This window comes from Schistocerca piceifrons, chromosome 5, assembly GCF_021461385.2.
Source record: "Schistocerca piceifrons isolate TAMUIC-IGC-003096 chromosome 5, iqSchPice1.1, whole genome shotgun sequence".
Classification (NCBI taxonomy): domain Eukaryota; kingdom Metazoa; phylum Arthropoda; class Insecta; order Orthoptera; family Acrididae; genus Schistocerca; species Schistocerca piceifrons.
Genome location: NC_060142.1, coordinates 146,269,139 through 146,292,751, shown reverse-complemented (window position 1 = coordinate 146,292,751; position 23,613 = coordinate 146,269,139).

Below are 23,613 nucleotides of genomic sequence, written 5' to 3'. Positions count from 1 at the left end.
TGTTTCGAGTGGTTCAAAAGATTCAAAAGTGGTGATTTTGACGTGAGAAACGACGAGGGAGGAAAACCACCGAAAAAGTTCGAAGACAATGAATTGCACGCCTTATCGGATGAAGGTGATACTCAAACTCAACAGGAACTCGCGAAACAACTGAATTAGACGCAGATAGCGTTTCTTTTCGCTTGAAAGCTATTGGAAAGGGGGAAAATGGGTTCCGCATTAACTGAATGAAAGACAGGAAGCAAATCGAAAAACCACTTGTGAAATGCTGCTCGCCAGATACAAAAGAAAGTCGTTTCTCCATCGATTAATGACAGGTGATGAAAAATGGATATCTTTTGAGCATTCTAAGAGTCATAAATCATGGGTGAATCTAGGCAAACAATCGGCATCCACTGCAAGACCAAATAGCTTTGGAAAGAAGTGTTTGGTGGTATCGGAAGGGTGTCATTATTATGAGTTGCTGAAACCTGGTGCAGCCGTTAGCACTGATTCTTAGCAACAGCAAATGATCGATTTCAATCGAGTATTACGTCAAAACGACCGGAATATGGAAAAAGGCAACACAAAGTCATATTGCTCCATGATAACGCCCCATCACACACCGAAAAACGGATCAGGGAAACGGTCGAGGCGTTCAGTAGGGAAATACTTATTCTCCACACTTGGCTCCGTCTGATCATCATCTTTTTGCATCACTGGTACAGGCTCTCGCTGAGCAACGCTTCAGTTCGTCTGAAAATGTACGAAAATGGCTCGCTGACTGGTTCGCTTCAAAAGAAGATCTGTTTTTTTGAAGTGGCATTCATAGTCTGCGGGAGAGGTGGGAGATTATTTTGAATAAAATATTGTTTATCAGTTTCAAACAACAGAGGTGTAATTATTGCAACAAAATTCCGGTCTCATACTTCTACACCTGGTATAACCTTTTCTACTCTCATTAATAAACTACATATTCAACTACAGCTGATAATGCAAACATACGTCAGGAATTTGTGTGCCAGAAAGACAAAAAAAAATTAAAATCGGATGTGTAAAGACCAGAAATTAAAAAAAAATTCCGTTTCTTTTTGATCACAGCTCGTAGAGTATTGTGTGACGTTTGACTCGACGTTATTTAAGCAGCACGAGAACAATAGGATTCGCCTAAAGCTGTCGGCACACGGACCGTGCATCCGAACGTTGAGCGTTAAGCGTGCCAAATTTATGACAACATAGCGTGGAATAGCACGTTCGGGAGTCTTTCCGAACGTGCAGAGCAATATCTGGCATGTCAGATGTTCTGTGCGTGCGTCTGAGCGTTGACCAATCAGATGGCACAATGCCACCTACGTCACACGCACGCCGTCTCCCTTCAGTACAGAGTTGTGAGGCGCCATATTGGCATTCATTTCAAGCCTATATGTATATATGCCGTTTCTGAGCACCAGCAAATTGAGAATTACTGGAAAACCCGTTGTTAACTGTGTGATTCGTTCCAATAAAATAATGTGAAACATCATATTCGTGGCAAAAGAATTATTACAACTTGCGTATTATGAGAGTAGGCTATTTGAAGTCAGCGACACACTGAAGATCCACCCAAAACGCATTGTTCTTGGTACAATTTGTTATAATTAAATTTCAATTAGTAACATAATTATCTACGATTAACGTTTTCAGCAAGGGCTAGCATAATATGATTAGGTACAAGACGTGTGTTTTTGTTTTAGCGTAGTGAGTGGCGTTACTATCCGCTATTGAGTACTTTGTTGGGGCTGTGGTTCGCGTCGTAAATCCACCAAATTTTTTCCTAACATTCGTGTTTTTATTAGGTTCAGTTTAATATAAGTAAATGCTATAATAGTTGATGTTATGTAAATATAAGTTCATCTTTTTTTGAGGGGTGACATCGTTCGATTGGCTTAATCTACAGGACAGCTTGCGCTACTTGTATAAAGATATTTTGCTCCTTTTTCTTTTACACTTCGTAATTCACATGTGGCAAAGATTCTGCTACTGGGTAGGAACAGTGATCAATCAAGATGATGTTGTGGTGTACGGGAAGGTGTCGTCGTTGAGTGACTGTAGGAGGATACAACATGACTTGGTCAGGATTTGTGATTGGTGTAAAGAATGGCAGCTAACTCTAAATATAGATAAATGTAAATGAATGCAGATGAATAAGAAAAAGAATCCCATAATGTTTGAATACTCCATTTGAATACTCCATTGACACAGTCACGTCGATTAAATATCTGGGCGTAACATTGCAGAGCCATATGAAGTGGACAAGCATGTAATGGCAGTTGTGGGGAAGGCGGATAGTCGTCTTCGGTTCATTGGTAGAATTTGGGGAAGATGTCGTTCATCGGTAAAGCAGACCCCTTATAAAACACTAATACGACCTATTCTTGAGTACTGCTCGAGCGTTTGGGATCCCTATCAGGTCGGATTGAGGGAGGACATAGAAGTAATTCAGAGGAGGGCTGCTAGATTTGTTACTGGTAGGTTTGATCATCACGCGAGTATTACGGAAATGCTTCAGGAACTCGGGTGGGAGTCTCTGGAGGAAGGGAGGCGTTCTTTTCGTGAATCGCTACTGAGTAAATTTAGAGAACCAGCATTTGAGGCTGACTGCATTACAATATTACTGCCGCCAACTTATATTTCGCGGAAAGACCACAAAGATAAGATAAGAGAGATTAGGGCTCGTACAGAGGCATATAGGCAGTCATTTATCCGTCGTTCTGTTTGGGAGTGGAACAGGGAGAGAAGATGCTAGCTGTGGTACGAGGTACCCTCCGCCACGGACCGTATGGTGGATTGCGGAGTATGTATGTAGATGTAGATGTAGACTGAAAAAAATGGTTCTAAGCACTATGGGACTTAACATCGGAGGTCATCAGTCTCCTAGAACTTAGAACTACACACACATCCACGCCCGAGGCAGGATTCGAACCTGCGACCGTAGCAGTCGCGCGGTTCCGGACTGAAGCGCCTAGAACCGCTCGACCACGGAGGCCGGCAAGCAAGGCTGACCTTCGGGTTTTACTAAAATGTGGGAATGATGAAATAATGTTTATCTTATGCGGAGAAGTATCCCAAATTTGTACCGCACTGTTTTTAATGGGACTTTTACAAGCCTGTGTCCTTATTGACTGGACATGGTACTTTCCTTTTCGTGGACGGTAGAGGAAATGTGTGTTTTAATAGAGCCAACGTGGGAATTTTACGCGCGCCCGTTGAGTAAACAGTGTGATTTACGTACTAGAAACATCCCTCAACTGTCGCTGGAGTGCGTTGCGATCGCGAATACCACGTTGGGGCCCACGTGCCGTATGCACAAGTCGAATCGTTCCTGAGCGTTCAGCAGCGCGTTGAACTCGGCACGCTCAACGTTAACGTTCGACAGCACGGTCCGTGTGTGCCGACGGCTTAAGGAGCGGGTTGGCAATCGGGATTTGGACACGGCGTAGAATTAGCCGATGCCAACGTGGAACCCGACCTACCGGTTCCCTGCAGATTTATGTAAGTGTCCGCGTACACGCACAATTACTTTCTTACGCGGTCGTATTTGTAGCTGTCCTGTCGGTGGCGCGGGCATCCCTTACATCGGGCGGCTACAAGATAAAAACGCCAAGGCGGCTGCCGTGCTGGGCGGATTACGCCGTTGCCGGACGGTGGGCCGGTAGCTTTTCTCGGAAGGGCGCCACCCCGGCTGGCCGGGCGCACAGCAGGTAGAAGGCAGACCGCGTGCGACTGCGCCGCTTAATTGACAGAGATAAACATCCTATCGTCACCTAGTTAGCTGGCGCTCGTACGTCTCACAATTATCGGTGGCCACTCTCTGCATATTTAAAACAACCTCGAAGGCCGCACCGCTGGCGAAGAAAAAAAAAAAAGAACTAAAAATTTAAAAAAAAGCGAAAAGTGAACGTAAACTTTGGAGGCGATAGCGAAAGATGGATAACGCGACTTCATAATGGTTATTTATCGTCAGATGTCTGGCCGAAAGATTGGAACGGCCAGTAATTAAGGAGTCTCACTTTACGTAAACTCGCCAATTGCGATGGCTAGTACTAAAGAACGTATCACGCGGTTATCGCTTTTTCACCAGCTTTATGACCTTTTCGGAAAATATATCAGCGAAGAAAAAAAAACCCAGACGCGTTTCGCATATTTACTTACACCTAGGAGAAGGGAAACTATGTTTTTGCAAATTTTCTTTGCCGATTGCGTGAACAATTTTCTGCGTTTTATAGCGCGGTAAAACATTTAAATTTAATCGTGGTTAAATACACTCTGTGCTGGTAACACAATTTGCGAGGCAGTTAAAGGATTGCGCCTAATCAATATTCACGAAAAGGAAAGTTTATTTGGCAGTGACATGTGGACATCTGAACACAATTTCTTTGCTCGTCCGAGGCATGCTGACACTTGGTGGAAGGTTGGCAGCTGTCCAGTTTTGAAGAGATTGGCTATTTTCATTGCATCCGTCTCAGTTGCACTGATATAAAATTTTTGCTGCAGTGGTTACCTATTCCGGGCAGATACGCCCTTTCTAAAACCACACATCTTGTTATTAACCGTAGCTATTCATACAATATGGACTCAAAAGGCACAGAAGGTTCTGTACAGAAAGGTATACTGTACGTCACAAGTACCCTCATTGATATTAACCTGCACTATGTGATCAAAAGTATCCGGACACCCTCAAAAACATACGTTTTTCATATTAGGTGCATTGCGCTGCCACCTACTGCCACGTACTCCACACCAGCGACCTCAGTAGTCATTACACATTGTGGGAGAGCAGAATGGGGCGCTCTGTGGAACTCACGGACTTCGAATGTGGTCAGGTGGTTGGGTGTCACTTGTGTCATACGTCTGTACGCGAGATTTCTACACTCCTATACATCCCTAGGTCCACTGTTTCCGACGTGATAGTGAAGTGGAAACGTTAAGGGACACGTACAGCACGAAAGCGTACAGGCCGACCTCGTCTGTTGACTGACAGAGACCGTCGACAGTTGAAGAGGGTCGTAATGTGCAATATGCAGACATCTATCCACACTGTCATACAGGAATTCCAAACAGCATCAGGATCCACTGCAAGTACTATGACAGTAAGACGGGAGATCAGCAAACTTGGATTTCATGGTCAAGCGGCTGCTCATGAGCCTCACATCACGGCGGTAAATGCCAAACGATGCTTCGCTTCATGTAAGGAGCGTAAACAATGGGCGATTGAACAGTGGAAAAACGTTCTGTGGAGTGACGAACCACGGACCACAATGTGGTAATCCGATGGCAGGGTGAGGGGAATGGCGAATGCCAGGTGAACGTCATCTGCCAGCGTGTGTAATGGCAAGAGTAAAATTCGGAGGCGGTCGTGTTATGGTGCGGCCGTGTTTTTAATGGTGGGGGCTTGCACCCCTTGTTGTTTTGCGTGACACTATCACAGCATAGGCCTACATTGATGTTTTAAGCCCCTTCTTGCTTCCTGTTGTTGAAGAGCATTTCGGGAATGGCGATTACATCTATCGACACGATCGAGCACCTGTTCATAACGCACAGCATGTGGCGGAGTGGTTACACAACAATAACATCCCTATAATGGACTGATATGCACAGATTCCTGACCTGTATCGTATAGAACACCTTCGGGATGCTGTGGAACGCCAACTTCGTGCCAGGCCTCACCGACCGACATCGATACCTCTCCTCAGTGCAACTCTCCGTGAAGAATGGGCTGCCATTCCGTAAGAAACCTTCCACCAACTGATTGAACGTATGCCCGCGAGAGTGGAAGCTGTTATCAAGGTGGGCCAACACCATATTGAATTCCATGGAGGGCGCCACGAACTTGTAAGTCATTTTCAGTCAGGTGTCCGGATACTTTTGATCACATAGTGTATGTTAGTATTGTAGTCGCCTCGATTTTGAATGCAAGCATGCAAAATCGTATGCCTTATGACGTAGATGCCCCATATAACACTGTCTGAGATTGTATTCTGTTTACTTGCGTTCGCAGTTCTACAATATTTTAGATGACAATTTTTTTCCGCCTGGATTTTTGCTCAATATATTTACTCAACCATTTTAACATGAGTACCGTGTGCCCGCCGGTGTGGCCGTGCGGCTCTAGGCGCTTCAGTCTGGAACCGCGTGACCGCTACGGTCGCAGGTTCGAATCCTGCCTCGAGCATGGATGTGTATGATGTCCTTAGGTTAGTTAGGTTTAAGTAGTTCTAAATTCTAGGGGACTAATGACCACAGACGTTAAGTCCCCTAGTGCTCAGAGCCATTTGAACCATTTTTGAGTACCGTGTCCCTCAAAAGGAGCAATTATGAACAGACGTTCTTCATAGAGCTATCAGCTGAGTATGGCACGGAAGGCTACAATCTGGATTATAAATAATGCGTTTCCTAATAGTCCATGTGGAAGATGATGCGGTTTCCATAATTTTGTGGAACTCTGTGCTACATCTACATCCACATTTCGTATGGTGCGTGGTGGAGGATATGCTGTACCATTACTTGTCATTCCCTTTCCTGTTCCACTCTGAAACAGAGCGAGGGAAAAACGAGTGTCTGTATGCCTCCGTATGGGCCCTAATTTCTCGTATCTAATCTTCGTGGTCCATACGCGCAGTGTATGTTGGCGACAGTATAATCGTTCTGCAGTCATCCTCAACTGACGTTTCTCTTAAATTTCCTCAACAGCTCTCCTAGAAAAGAATGTCGCGATCCCTCCTGGGGTTCCCATTTGAGTTGCCGAACCACTTCCGTGAAACTTGCGTGTTGTTCGAATCTATCGGTAACAAATCTAGCAGCCCGCCTCTGAATTGCTTCAATGTCTTCCTTCAATCCAAGCTGGTCTGGATCTCAAATACTCCAATTAGTACTCAAGAATCGGTCGCAGTAATATCCTATATGCGGTCTCCTGTACAGATGAACCACACTTTTCTAAAATTTTCCCAGTAAGCCGAAGTCGACCTTTCGCCTTCCCTACTACAACTCTTACATGTCCAGTCCATTTCATACTGCTTTGCAATGTTACGCGTAGATCTTTAATCGACGTACCTGTGTCAAGCAGCTCGCTCTGATGTCCTTAGGTTAGTTAGGTTTAACTAGTTCTAAGTTCGAGGGGATTGGTGACCTCAGAAGTTAAGTCCCATAGTGCTCAGAGCCATTTGAACCATTTGATTTTGTTAGCTGCAAGAGCGACTTCGATAATTACCGCTTTGCAATGATTTCATTGAGTACAGTAATATATATGCGCTTGTAATCAGGGAGAACTATCAGTCATATGCTCAGTATTCTATGTAGTCTTACCCCATTTACATTAGTTAACTAACATTAAATTAGGAAGTGAAGAAAACAAATTTCCCAATAGAAATATTTTATAAAATCAGACATATTAGGATATGACAGTGCTGAGAGAAAGAATGATAATTATTCATATTAGTTGTGATTTACTTTTGTGTTATTAAACGGACTGAATTTCAAAGCTCTTATTTTAATGTTTATAATTATTTCACAATGTTCAAAGAAACATGTTCGGCAAAATTTATATTGTTACACATTGGACGTTTGCGTGAACAATAAGCAATAATTTTGAAAATAGAATATAAACTAATTTTCATAAAGAACAACTTAAAAATAAATAATAATAAGAAGGCAGACTGGCGCAGAGTGATTTATTCAGATGATCATTTGCAGTGTAGCCAGAACAGAATCAAGTTCTCCGCTCCAAGGTAACAATTCTGTGTAGGACGTAAATGAACATTTTTGAGAGCACGCTTGGAACAGGTTCAATTAGTGAAATTACATGTATCTTCAACAGATGCTTTGTTGTAATATGGCACACTGAAATTGCGTAACAGTCAGCCCCTCTGAGTACTCTTGTGAATCATTCTTTTGTGCAGTCTAATTTTCAGACAGTCAGGAGCGTTTCCGATTAATTAAAATTAATTGTGTTACAGTCAGCCCCTCTGAGTACTCTTGTGAATCATTCTTTTGTGCAGTCTAATTTTCAGACAGTCAGGAGCGTTTCCGATTAATTAAAATTACAATCACAAAAGTAATTTGCAGACATAAGTTCGTGTTCAGAAGTAGGATAGGTGCGCCGATTCTAGATCAGAATCTGTAATCGAAAGTTTATAAGTCAGCAAGTTGTGAGATTGTTCAGGAGAAATTTGGTTAAACACAGTTTCAGCATACAGCTCCCAACAATACGGGTAACGTTCATGGATTGTTTCACTTACATCAACCTCAAAATGTCAAATCGAGGCGATATCTGATGCGCAGAGCACATCGCTTGTTTATTGCGTCAAAGCTACTTCAATCTGTCAGAGTTTAACCTAAGAATCCATAGCAGTTAAGGTTCCAGTATTAATGCCCTGAAAATATTCCCCCTTGTATAAAATTTATCCAATGAATTAAAGACAATTCAACCTAGCTACTGTTAATGAAACATGAGGTAATCAGTAAAGTGGGCTTTAACATCTTTTAAAGGAAACCAAATCACAACCCAGACCTCCAACAGTCATAGTTCGACCCATACTTACTGTCTCTTTTTGTAGAAAAGACGCGTACAATGCAGATGAGACTGCACTTTGCATCGTCTTATACATACCGGTAAGAAGCATGACTCCCTAAACTGAAACAATGTCGAAGTACTCGTGACTGCAATATATCTCGAAGTTCTCTGCGTCTCAGACCTGCCTTGTTCGGCTGAAAAACTGCTTTTAAAGACGAAAATACTTTGTCTGCTAGGAGCAATTTACAGTACTATTAATTCTCCAGAAGGCATATCATTCGCAATAAGCTGTGCTCGCACCGCCTACTAATCTGCTCGTTTATAACACACGTGCAGCTGAGCATAAAAATTGTACAACCGAAGCCGGCCAGAATGGCCGAGCGGTTAAAGGCGCTACAGTCTGGAACCGCACGACCGCTACGGTCGCAGGTTCGAATCCTGCCTCGGGCATGGATGTGTGTGATGTCCTTAGGTTAGTTAGGTTTAAATAGTTCTAAGTTCTAGGGGACTTATGACCACCGCAGTTGAGTCCCATAGTGCTCAGAGCCATTTGAACCATTTGTACAACCGAAGGAAAATTTCAGCAGGAAAGTAATTTATGAGAGATTCCAAATTAACTTCACTCTTTATTCAGTAAACAGTGGCGTAGCTTCACGAACAGTAGATACAAATATCGTCCAGAGAACCACATGGATGTACAACACGGTACAATGACAAAAGCAGAAAATTAACCCATATGTTTTCAGATCCTCGTAATACTATGTAGTGAGTAGGGAAGTGAAAGAAAAATGAATGATGTATATGGATGACTAATGCAAAATTAGATACTAATCTTCGCAAAGTTAGGCAAAGACGCGAAACGAATAAAGGCCTGGCCTCGCTCACATCAATAGGCCTACACGTTTGCAAAGCAGAAATCATGCAATTAGGCCAGTGGAACGCCAGCGAGCAACGCTCTCATTATAAACTCTGAATGCCGCAGCTTAGAAATTTTCATCTCAGTAACACATAAGACAAAATGGCTAGACTTGACAAATCGTCAGCAGGGAGAAAGATGTTAGCAGCTCCAGGCGCCGAACAGGGGCAGAGTGTCTCCACATGGCCGTATTCGAACTCGAAGCCTTGCACCTGTCAAGTCTCTGCATCCAAAGTACAGATTGACGACACGTGTTTCACAAGATATGACTTCTCGAGTAGACTGCAGCGTGGGCTATATACTGATAACCTCCTGCGCAATTGCTTGTTCGTCCGTCTTTCTGACGAAATACATCACTGATTCTGCGTACCAGGAACCTGACAGTTTGTCGGTAGGTTTGTGGAGGTATGTGCCATTAGATGTCTATTCACAGGTCACGTAATTTGTTTAAGTAACGGGCCGCTGATTTGCGTATGCGGTGATGGCGCCCAATAGCGACCCAGAAGGGTTCCATAGGATTTACATCAGTCGAATTTGATCGCAGAGGCATCAACGTGAGGTCACTATAATGCTCCTCAAACCACTGCAGCACGGTTCTGACTACGAGACACGGACAGTTATACTGCTGTAAGATGTGTAAGTAGGCTGCTTCGGTTTTTATGTTGGTAACGCATCGTAGCGCTCTGTATGAAAATCACTGACTGTTCTGTGTGCAGTTGTGGCTGGTTTGCATTGTTGGGATATTTGCTATTGTAGTGGTGGGCAGTTGGATGTGAACAGCGCGTAGCGTTGCGCAGTTGGAGGTGAGCCGCCAGCGGTGGTGGATGTGGGAAGAGAGATGGCAGAATTTTGAGAGCGGACGATCTGGACGTGTGTCCATCAGAAAGAATAAATTTGTAATACTGGATATCGTGAAGTGATGTATATATATGATGACTTTTGAACATTATTAAGGTAAATACATTGTTTGTTCTCTTGCATTTGCTAACTATGCTTATCAGTAGTTAGTGCCTTCGGTGGTTAGAATCTTTTATTTAGCTGGCAGCATTAGTGCTCGCTGTATTGCGGTAGTTCGAGTAACGAAGATTTTTGTGAGGTAAGTGATTCATGAAAGGTATAGGTTAGTGTTAGTCAGGGCCATTCTTTTGTAGCGATTATTGAAAGTCAGATTGCGTTGCGCTAAAAATATTGTGTGTCAGTTTAGTGTTGATCAGAATAAGTAAAGAGAGAAATGTCTGAGTACGTTCAGATCTGCTCAGCTGTTTGAAAATCAAATAACGTAAGGGGTTTACCAGTACAGTAATTCATAAATTTTTCTAAGGGGAGGTTTCAGATGACATCGCTGTCGGGGTAGACATCAACAATGAAGGAACGCCAGTGGTTCGCAGCTGTCAGCGTGTCTTAGATTGCAACCACAGATCCCATGCAAGGTAGGAGAATGTTTCCCACCAGCCTGATTCCGTGGCGCGCTGCACGTTTCGAGCCGCCGTTCACCTCGATGACGGCGTTTGTGGAGACTTCTATCGACCTGGTGTAGGAAAAACGTGATTCACCCAAAGAGCCGTCACGTTTTAATTGATCGACGGTCGAATCCCAAAGGTCTCTTGGCCACTGCAGTGGTAATTGACGATGTCGTCAGGTCGACATGTGAACACATAGGGGTGGTCTGCTGCGGGGCTCCAAGTTCAACAATATACTATGACCCGGTGCGCTCAGAAACACTTGTGCGTGCACCATCATTGTGGACTTACGGCAGAGCTGACACAAATCACTATTGATCCTACTTTACAGAGCAGACAAGCCTCCGAACTCCACGTTCTGTGAAGAGTCGTAGACGTCCAATCATTTAGAGCGTAGTGGCAGTTTCACTGTCCTACCTCTTTCCGCGGATGCTCACGACAGTAACACACGAATATTCGATCAGCTTCGCCGTTTTCGAGACACTCGTTCGCAGGTTCTGCTTAATAATAGTTTGCCCGTTGTGAGAGTAGCTTATCTCATTGGATTTCCCCATTTGCAGACCGTACCTTCGCTAGGGTGATCCCTCGTCCGTGTCTGCTCCGCTTACTTACTTGCTATCGCGTCACATACCCGCAGTGCCACCAGGTGTAATCCAACGTCGCAGCTGTAGTGGTCAAAACATTTTAGCTGTTCAGTGTATAGTCTCTGAGCCACGCGAGTGACTAGCAACTTGCATATTGACACTTAACATGGAAGACGTTTCTATCAGAAGGCTTTCAATAGCAGGCTGTCTATGCCAAATCAGGGTGGCGTTACTGGCACCACTATTACTCGAAAAGTGCGAAAGCTGAATCGGCGTCATCTTTCTAATATAGTTTATCTCGCTCAAACTCCTTCTGGGTATTGGTATTTCATTTTCCACCAGCAGATGATGTGCGACTGATTTCTAAGGTAACACGCATTGTCCTCAGGCCCCTCTACTTCATTAAATTGCATGGCTTTCCCTTTTTCAAATCAGTCTTTTGTTCATGAGGCACTAACTGCGGACTGTCATTATTCTTTTACATATTACACGTCTTGATTCTAAGTGCTCAAATTGTCTTTCACAATCGGATGCCAGAAGGAAGTTGCTATCAGTCCTAATTACGGAGTCATCAGGAAGTGGTTACACGGTTTAGCGGATACAGCCTCGATTATACCCATGTTGGATCTTGTGAACTCTGTCGTCAATAGAAAATGAATGATATCTCTGAATCTTTGCTTAATGATAATATTTCCGTTGTAAACAAAAACGTCAAATGTACAGTACATGTGACATTAAGAATATTGTGAAGTGTGCCACAGTCATTTATTTGCAATATTTGTGCTATCTGCAACAACAACACATGCATCGACTTGAAAAACCACATAGACCACAACAAAACAAATCGCCATCTACTGGAACTTATGTAATTTAATACAACTATTTCACATTTTATCTAAGTAAACGCAAGAACTTTAGCATGGTTTTGCTACCGAAACAACTTGCAAAGTGGCATTAAATATTCAGATATTCTTGTCCAGTGTAGGTGCAGACGACCTGCTGTAGATCAAAATATTTGAGTAATTGAAAATATTAGCCTTCTGGAAATGGGCATGGTAGCCCGAACCCGGTTATGGCACTAAAATAAAACATGTAAAAATTACTTGTGGCTGGCTGGATGCGGCATTCACCAACTTCTAGAATTATTTTTCACAAGGTTGTGGCAGGCGCACTTCCTGTCCTCTTAAAGCAGTATGAAAATTCTGTAGTTGTTTTAGTCTGTCAGATCTGACTTGCTACACTGTAACACGTTGTAAGACGCTACAGTCGATGGTACCACGTGTCACGAATCGTTGTTTTCCACGACAATTAACTCTGGTGTCCGCCGAAGGTACTTCACGAATCGAGGTACTCACTCATTAATGTCAGTGACACTGCAACACATGCTGAGTCTGCTCGAGCCGGAACTTCCCTTGTCCAGTGCATACGTCAAGTAAGAAATAGGTTTTACAGTAACTGATAATTAAAAACAGTTGTGACTGGTAGATGTTATTGTTAAACGTCCACTTAAAAATTCAAATGGCTCTGAACACTATGGGACTTAACGTCTGAGGTCATCAGTTCCCTGGAACTTAGAACTACTTAAACAAACCAACCTAAGGGCATCACACACATCCATGCCCGAGGCAGGATTCGAACCTGCGACCGTAGCGGTCTCGCGGTTCCAGACTGAAGCGCCCAGAACCGCTCGGCCACTGCGGCCGGCAAACGTCCACTTAAAAGAATGAAAAATAAGAACAAACACCGTCGACAACAGCCAGTAAAAAGGAAGATTCGTTTTAACGTCCCGTCGATATCGAGGTTATTAGAGACGGAGCAGAAGCTCGGATCGGGTGAAGGATGGGGAAGGAAATCGGACGTGCTCTTTCAAAGGAATCATCCCGGCATTTACCTGGAGCGATTTGCAGAAATCGCGGAAAGCCTAAGTCTGGATGGCCTGACGGGGGTTTGAACCGTCGTCCTCCCGAATGCGAATCCAGTGTGTTGGTAACTACCTCATCTCACTCGGTCGAAAACAGCTAGTGTGGGTGCAGATGAGCCACATTATTTTTTGAACTGTTAACTATTTTTCAGTTTTTTTGCTTAATTTATATTGGTGAAACCTCCATCATGTTCACTCCAAGTTTAATCATGATGGTCGTAAGAAAGACACTGTAGTGAGATACCGGTACCTTGTTTCACCTCCAAGATATTTTACTTATTTGTGGAAGTTGAAGACATATTTAGTTCTTAATTTGGTTCAAGAATGAACAAAGCAATTACGATGTGATGAAGAGTTATAGGAGGAAGAACAGCGACTTATTAAACATAAAAACTCGGAAGACACAAGTACCGATATATGATAATCCTGCTAACTAAAACACAATCCATTACTCATATTGACCGAAACAAGAGAGAGACATAAGCAGCAGACTGGGGAAACGATAGAAGGTTCCAGCAAAAATGTCAACATTGACATAAAAATGAGGTAGAAGTTTATGAAACTGTCTCGCAGCACAGTAGGTACGAGTAAAAGATTAGCGTGACAATATTGGTGAAGAAGAAAAAGGCTCTGATAGTTATTGATACTGCGTGACATGCTAAAACTGTGTACTAGAGAGCAACTGTAACTTAGAAGTTTGCCTTGTCTTTCCTTGAGTATCTTCGAGTGTCGCCATTAGCAGTGCAGTGCCAGCAAACGGCAGGTAATCTGGTCCAACTGTCAATACAGCATACAGTTTTAACTTGTTAAATATGATCAGCACCGTGCTCAGCAAAGCGGACTACTCTTTAGGTTTCTTATTTTCATCTATTTTCAGTTTTTCCTCAGCTCTTAATTAAAATTAATGATACCTGCTACATCTCTTTGTGTTAGACTTGTAACGGGACATCCTGCTCTAGCATTACTTTCCCTTATCCGTAGTTGTCGATACCAGTATTATTTTTCGAGTTTTGGACAGGTCAGTATTATCTCAGTTGCTTTTCTCAAAACTTTAATATAATTTTATACACAGTGTGTTATATTTCAAGCTAAAATTTATGAAAAGAAATTACTTTATAAAATATTTTAGTTTCGATGTTTTAATCGGAAAGTACTAGTTCTGAATGAACAGTTAAAATTATTTTTTTAGAAACATTTTAAATTACGAATTATTCGCACACTTAAAATTTCTATTATTAATTACGCAATCCTGTGCTGTTTACTATGTTTATTTCTGGATTCATTTATGAAATAATATTCGAAATCAATAATGTAATGAAAACTTGTAGGAATTCATTTGTTAATAGCAATTGTAACCCTTTGGAATATTATTTCCTCAGAATGTGTGAGTCGTAAGCTTGCCTGTGATGTGATAGGACGTATTTTTGTATAATAGGTGCGAACGATGTAATTTCGGCTTTGTTAATGTGAAAAATCAAAATACTATATGATATACTAAAATGTGAGAAAAGCAGTGGCAAATATATTTACGTAAAAAAATTCTGCATGAACAATCTTTCAATTTATTTAGCTCAAACCAACCGTGAGGACCTGATGTTAGATTTTCAGCTTCATGAATCAAACTCCTAGACAAAAAGAACTGGGTCCATCTCAACATGACAAGCTAAGTAAACTGGAAAGTTTATAATAATCTTCGCCCCTCTCAAATCTTCATAAAAGACTTTGCTTATTAGTTAATTGAATTGGGCATTGTCTAATGTGGCCAATAAATGGAAGATGGAAGGAGGGGGGAGATTACGCTCTTGTTACTCTGAATATTTCATGATAGTTTAATCCCGTTGCAGCATCGTTGTAATGTATAAGTCTTCTATCAATTTTGTGGTGTTACGTATGTATCTGTAACCGACCCAGTGTTTTGAGAATTACATTTTTTAACATTTACTGCGCAAAACTGATTGCGGTTGATTGGTCGCTAGCAGAAAGACAGAATTACGGCGCGGTACTTGGTGTTCTCGTTTGCAAGATTGCTTGCCTGTCTCATCGGTTCCCGTGTGGTAACACCAGTTCCGTGACATTATTTGAAATTTAGCAGGCTGATCTGCAGTACTCGTTTTTTTTTTAAAAAAGGGATATCCTCTTTGAGATCCCGGTTTGGACAGCTTGCCTGTTCTTGTAGAACCTGTCAAGTTTTCGGGGCGGGTTTCCAAGGACCATGCAGCACATTCGCCCCCACAGCTTCCTTCAGTCTTTCACTACGTCTGTTAAAAGACAGATGCGCGATGTGGTTGCAGTCAGTGCATATCGTCTTCTTTGGTTCACGAAAACAGTCAGTGCTGATTTACAAGGCCGTCATAACTACCTGTTCGGGGACCTGCATACAGAAAGGATACATTTTGCATCATGCTAAAACACGTTTGATCGAAGTGATTCAGTGTAAGGAAGATCTGAGACAAAATTACGCAACGTGGTTTCTATTTCCTGTGTGAGATAAGCGTCATGGACCCAACTGTTACGTAAGAAGTACTTGTCTCATATCTGGTGAGTGCTATGCAATCTTCGTTAACTGTTTAATTTTACGGAAACTGCTAACAAATTAAAACTTAGTGGAACACTTTCCTGTTGTCTGTCAGTTGAAAAATATTTTCTGTTTTACAGATTAAATGTGGAGTGGCTTAAACATGAGCGTCACCACCATATTCGTCCTTATCTTTTTCCGGTATCTAAATATACACTAATACAATGTAACTTAAAACATGGTCAGCTCCGTTCCTCGTGTCTAATATGACAGTCAACTCGATTTTTGGAAAAGACTGTTTATTTTGTCACAGTGACCTCGGCTCAGTTGAATCTCCTTACTAGCGAGAACTAATACACTCCTGGAAATTGAAATAAGAACACCGTGAATTCATTGTCCCAGGAAGGGGAAACTTTATTGACACATTCCTGGGGTCAGATACATCACATGATCACACTGACAGAACCACAGGCACATAGACACAAGCAACAGAGCATGCACAATGTCGGCACTAGTACAGTGTATATCCACCTTTCGCAGCAATGCAGGCTGCTATTCTCCCATGGAGACGATCGTAGAGATGCTGGATGTAGTCCTGTGGAACGGCTTGCCATGCCATTTCCACCTGGCGCCTCAGTTGGACCAGCGTTCGTGCTGGACGTGCAGACGGCGTGAGACGACGCTTCATCCAGTCCCAAACATGCTCAATGGGGGACAGATCCGGAGATCTTGCTGGCCAGGGTAGTTGACTTACACCTTCTAGAGCATGTTGGGTGGCACGGGATACATGCGGACGTGCATTGTCCTGTTGGAACAGCAAGTTCCCTTGCCGGTCTAGGAATGGTAGAACGATGGGTTCGATGACGGTTTGGATGTACCGTGCACTATTCAGTGTCCCCTCGACGATCACCAGTGGTGTACGGCCAGTGTAGGAGATCGCTCCCCACACCATGATGCCGGGTGTTGGCCCTGTGTGCCTCGGTCGTATGCAGTCCTGATTGTGGCGCTCACCTGCACGGCGCCAAACACGCATACGACCATCATTGGCACCAAGGCAGAAGCGACTCTCATCGCTGAAGACGACACGTCTCCATTCGTCCCTCCATTCACGCCTGTCGCGACACCACTGGAGGCGGGCTGCACGATGTTGGGGCGTGAGCGGAAGACGGCCTAACGGTGTGCGGGACCGTAGCCCAGCTTCATGGAGACGGTTGCGAATGGTCCTCGCCGATACCCCAGGAGCAACAGTGTCCCTAATTTGCTGGGAAGTGGCGGTGCGGTCCCCTACGGCACTGCGTAGGATCCTACGGTCTTGGCGTGCATCCGTGCGTCGCTGCGGTCCGGTCCCAGGTCGACGGGCACGTGCACCTTCCGCCGACCACTGACGACAACATCGATGTACTGTGGAGACCTCACGCCCCACGTGTTGAGCAATTCGGCGGTATGTCCACCCGGCCTCCCGCATGCCCACTATACGCCCTCGCTCAAAGTCCGTCAACTGCACATACGGTTCACGTCCACGCTGTCGTGGCATGCTACCAGTGTTAAAGACTGCGATGGAGCTCCGTATGCCACGGCAAACTGGCTGACACTGACGGCGGCGGTGCACAAATGCTGCGCCGCTAGCGTCATTCGACGGCCAACACCGCGGTTCCTGGTGTGTCCGCTGTGCCGTGCGTGTGATCATTGCTTGTACAGCCCTCTCGCAGTGTCCGGAGCAAGTATGGTGGGTCTGACACACCGGTGTCAATGTGTTCTTTTTTCCATTTCCAGGAGTGTACATGAAGAGCAATGTATATGATAAACTTCATTCCCTAAAATTTGTTGTGATAATCACTATTACGGTTCATTCTATTCGCTGTTCAATTTACGAATTATCGTTATTAGTGGTTTTGTATCTTTCACTGTGACTGTGACCTTTTGGTGGATCGCACACGTGCACTCATACAGACTGTGCTTCGGGGCAGTCGTTTAAGGCTGCATGAATTAACTTCCTTCATATTATCAGCAGTCTTGAAAATAAAAGAAGAAGCACCTTTTAGAGCGCTAGAACCACGCATTGTACACCACTGTTTTGCAGGTATGTTGCGTTAATTCACGTCTTCGTCATCTGGATATGCAGTCGCGATATTCTGTACAATTAGTTATGCAGTACCAGATAAGCCAACCCACTTCTCGACTAAGAACCCTTTAGTTGCAACTATGAATGGACATTGTTTTGCCGGCCGGTGTGGCCGAGCGGTTCTAGGCGCTTCAGTCTGGAACTGCGAGACCGGTTCAAATCCTGCCTCGGGCATGGATGTGTGTGATGTCCTTAGGTTAGTTAGGTTTAAGTAGTTCTAAGTTCTAGGGGACTGATGACCTCAGATGTTAAGTACCATAGTGCTCAGAGCCATTTGAACCATTTGACATTGTTCTCATTGCCAGTTCTCTTGTGCATATGACATATATACTGGTGAATCTCTTTTTATCTCATTGATTAAACATGCTGCAGTTGAGAGGTAGGCCCATGGAGCGCAAGTCGAACCGCATCTCCGTAAATTGTGAGGGACGGGGGGGGGGGGGGGGGGGCGGGGGGGAGGGAGGGGAAGAAACGCTTTGTGGCGTTTTTCAGTTTACAATGTGGCCACCCCACTGCATTTTCACAATGCATACCTAGACGATAGTTTTGTGTGTTAACACAAATTTGAAAGGATGTACCACACGCACACTTCAGTCTTTTCTGGCACTCTCATGCTACAGCAAACATCTTCACTCTTCTATAAAATGTTTCGCATAAACTTCATTATCCCACACCAACAAAGATTCTCTAAAAATTGGAACGTGGGAAGAATTACTGGTTAAATGCTCCTATTCGCCCTATAATTACTCTGTCTTGTATTCATGACTCCTGTGGTTGCAGTATGTGAGGAGCTATAGAATGTTACAAGATACGCAATAAATAGTGTTTCTTAGAACTCTGTAAGCAGGCTTTCGCGCGCTAATTTACGTCTCTCTTCAGGCGTCTGTCAGTTCAGGCTTTTGAGTATTTCTGTGACGTCAGACCAACTTGTGACCCTTCGCACTACTCTTCTTTAAATACATTGAATATTCCATGTTCTTCCTTTTTGTCACGGTTCCACAGTATTTCGGCAGTATTCTAGGGTGATGGTTCGCACGACTATTTTATAAGCAGTCACCTTTGTACACTCCTATTCCATTTTCCCAGCGTCTTACCAGTAAACTGAAGTTCGACAGTTGCTGTAGCCCGTGTGATGATTCCATTTCATATCCTCACAGATTCGTACACGCTGTCAAATGTGTGCTTCAACTTCTCAATTGTGTCGTACTTGTGGAATAATCACGTTTTCGCGTTTTGTGAAGAGCACGAGTTTTCGTTACTGATTAATTATAGCAAGCCGTCAATCCTTGAATCACAAGGATCTTACCAGCATCTGACTGAATATATACTCCTATGTATCTTTTTCCTGATAATACTTCATTATAGATAACTTCATCATCTGCAAACAATATCAAAAGTAAGCTTACTTTTGATATTGTTTGCCAGGAGATTAATATCAGTATTAATGGCAAGGGTTCCATTACACTTGAGCACGCCTAAAGTTACTTCTAACTTTATCTTGCCTATTTTGTCTAATATTTATTCAATTATTACTTGGTCTTTTCATTTAGTTTTTAATATTTTTCTGTAAACCACACGTAAAATTTTCCAGGTTTTACTCTCTACTTTCATCAAGATTCACGTTTCTCCTCAGTATAAATTCTCAACAGACATTTAGCCCTTTGTCCAACAATTTATACCTGTAGAATTCCTTCGTCGGAGACGTATTCTTGACATGCTCCAGCCTCTGCTTAGTCTCTTCTTTGCTGCAACTAATACTGCGTGATCTTCCCTTCTAGAAAATAGAATTGTTTCACTTTTTCCTTTACATATTTTCCAGTTCCTATGTTTTAAGAAAGCATTTTGTTTCTTCCATTCATCATTTTTGTCTGTGCTTTATTTGCCTTAAACTGAATTTCTGTTCTACTAAGTCCGTACTGTTGGCTATAAGTAAAAGAAGGGAAGTTACAGTTTTACGTTTCGCTACGTTGTAATTGCTAAAAACAGTGCAGGAGACCGGAAGGAACTTGGCTGTAAGTCTCGAGAGCCTGGTGGGTATCTGATCCCACCCACACTCCACTCGCTCCCCCCCCCCCCCCCCCCCCTCCCTCGAATGCCCGTATTTTGTTAGTCGCTATGTTAGTTGCTTGATTTCGACAGACATCTTCATCCCTTGTACCTTAATTCAAATGCTGTGGTCGTCATTAGCTCTTTTTCTTGTTTTGCCTACGATATCTGTCGAAAAAATTAAGCTCATTGACACTAACAAAGCAAATCATTATTTTTCACTTCTTTGTTGCTAGATGATGTATATATCAGAAGTATTTAAATCTCATCCGAACGTTTAACGCGCATGAAGATCATTCTGCGTGCAACAGTTCCCTTAAATTTCGATTAGATGGACGGTTATGGCTTACAACCCTATCAAAGATGATAATATAAATTGATCATAAGACAAAGATAGGGTAGAAAACTGACGGTCTCGTCTGCGAATGAATCATCCTGCATTGGCTTTAGTTCACTTAAGGAGACCACAGACAACTAAAACTAGATGACAGGACGAGAACCAAATGTGTGTTAAGTGTCTCAACTCAAACGATGGTGTCAATACACAAAATATTGTCCGCTTTTCATAAACTGGGCTTTGGCTAAATTCCTTCACCTCATTGTCCATCTAATCTAATGATCACTCTATAATAACATTCACGTTAATGATACGATACATTGAAGTGTTCCCAACTTCTCTTCTGTAAGTTTGCTCTCCCCTGCGTTTAAAAATAACATTCGTAATGTCACTTGTTCGTGAGAATAACAGGCGACACTCATCTTAGAAATTTATCCACCGATTTGGCTGTTACCTGAATCAAATAAAATGCTGCATCTAATTCCCAGTTAAATGTTTTTTTTTTTTTATTCAACGTAATTTCAAGTAATACACGCACAGGACACAACTGTATGGCGATCAATCTTCTGCTATGCTCTAAGATTCTATTAGCAGAGTTTCTTTCAGTTCATCAGCACTTCTGTATCTTAAACGTTACGTAAATGTTTCATGTTTACTGCTCAAATAACTCACCTTATGCTGGAAAGAAAAATATTTACAAGAAAGAAATTTTTGTCTTACTGTACCCAAAGTTATTTGTGTTCTTCCGTTCTTATTAGAGCAATAAATGGGCTTAAAAGCAATATTTTAATATAAGCAAAATGACAGCATGACTCAGATGCAATTTTACCATGTGCCAGATGTCATTGAAGTATACTGTGCACCTCTAAGACTATTTTCCTAGTCGGTTTGCTTTGATGCTATGCAACGCAGGTGATAGTTAAAGAATGGAAATCAGAAACGAGCTCAGGGATGAAATTAAAACATCATGAAACCAACTAATGTTTTACTGTTTGTGGATAATCTTACTGTCATACAAAAGAGAGATGATGTTCTTCAAAGATCTGTGTATCGACTCTGAACAAAATGTCAAAAAATATTACTTGGAAACTTCGATACCTAAAACTAGAGTAATGGCATTTCAAGGAAAATCCCTTCTCTGTTCAAAGGTAAATTATCAACAGTAGACTCATAGAATAAATCTCTTATTTATGCAATCTGGGAACAGTTACAAGTTACAGTGAAGATCAACATAGATGTAGAAACTAAATTCAAAATTTTAAGACGTAAGTGACATTATAAGCAGACCGTTGAATAATAAGACAAGAAATGATTATGCAATCAAAATTTATGAAGTAGTGGCAACACCAGTTTTATTGTGTGAGAGTGAGACTTGTGTGCCTCTACAGAAGGTAACGTGACTATTCAGAAAAGTGAAATGACGTTCAACGTTAGACAGAAAACATAACGCAGACATCAGAACGACACTTAATGTTTATAACATTGGGGAAAGAGTGAGCGAATACAAAAGAAAATGGATAAAATATACATACATCAAAAAAAGTTTTGCATCACCTCGTTTCCGAGAGTTCCGGAACCTGTACAGAAAATTGGAATAGAGATCAACATAAACATCATTTCCGCCCTTTTTATTGATAATGAAAACCATACATTCCATGTAGTACCACCGCGCAGCGAGACCTTCAGCGGTGGTGGTCCAGATTGCTGCACACACCGGTTCCTCTAATATCAAGTAGCACGTCCTCTTGCATTGATGCATGCATGTATTCGTCGTGGCATACTATCTACAAGTTCGTCAAGGCACTGTTGGTCCAGTTTGTCCCACTCCTAAACGGTGATTCGGCGTATATCCCTCAGAGTGGCTGGTGGATCACGTCGTCCATAAACAGCCCTTTTCAGTCCATCCCAGGCACGTTTGATAGGGTTCGTGTATGGCCACTCTAGTCGAGCGATGTCGTTATCCTGAAGTAAGTCATTCACAAGATGTGCACGATGGGGGCGCGATTTGTCGTCCACGATATGGTTGCACTATCGGCCGGAGGATGCCATTCGCGTATCGTACAGCCGTTACGCCGCCTTCCATGACCACCAACGGCGTACGTCGGCCCCACATAATGCCACCTCAAAACAGCAGGTGACCTCCTGTTTGCTGCAGTCGTTGGACAGTGTGTCTAAGGCGTTCGGACTGACCGGGTTGCCTCCAATCACGTCTCCGACGATTGTCTGGTTGAAGGAATATGCGACACTCATCGGTGAAGAGAACGTGATGCCAATCCTGAGCGGTCCATTTGGCATGTTATTGGGCCCATCTGTACCGCGCTGCATGGTGACGTGGTTGCAAAGATGGGCTTCACCAAGGACGTCGGGAGTGAAGTTGGGCATCATGCAGCCTATTGCGCAGAGAGTCGTAATACGACGTCGTGTGGCTGCGCGAAAAGCATTGTTCAACATGGTAGCGCTGATGTCAGGGTTCCTCCGATCCATAATCCGTAGGTAGCTGTCATCCACTGCAGTAGTAGCCCTTGGGTGGCCTGACCGATGCATGTCATCGACAGTTACTGTCTCTCTGTATCTTCTCCATGTCCGAACAACAACGCTTTGGTTCACTCCAATGATGATGATGTTTGGTTTGTGGAGAGCTCAGCTGCGCGGTTATCAACGCCCGTACAAATTCCCAACCTTTGCTCAGTCCAATCTCGCCACTTTCATGAATGATGGTTTACTCGTAGGCGCATGGAAACTTCCCTTGTTGAGAGCCCTTCCTGGCACAAAGTAACCGTGCGGACGCGATCGAACCGCGGTATTGACGGCCTAGGCATGGTTTAACTACAGACAATATGAGCCGTGTTCCTCCTTGCAGGTGGAATGACTGGAACTGATCGACTGTCATGCATGGTTATTTACATCTTTGAGCGGGTTTGGTGACATCTCTGAATAGTCAAAGAGATTGTGTCTGTGATACAATCTCCAAAGTCAACGTCTGTCTTCAGGAGTTCTGGGAACCAGGGCGATGCAAAACTTTTTTGGTGTGTGTATTGACAGAGTGAGTGAAGACAGATTGCGTAAGACAGACAAGTCTTTGTACGCGAAATGGAAGAAGAGATCCTGGAAGAGCTAGCAAAAGATAGGACCGACTGTGAATGTGACGTGTGAATTGGTAATTGTTAAGTGTGGAAGAAGAAGAA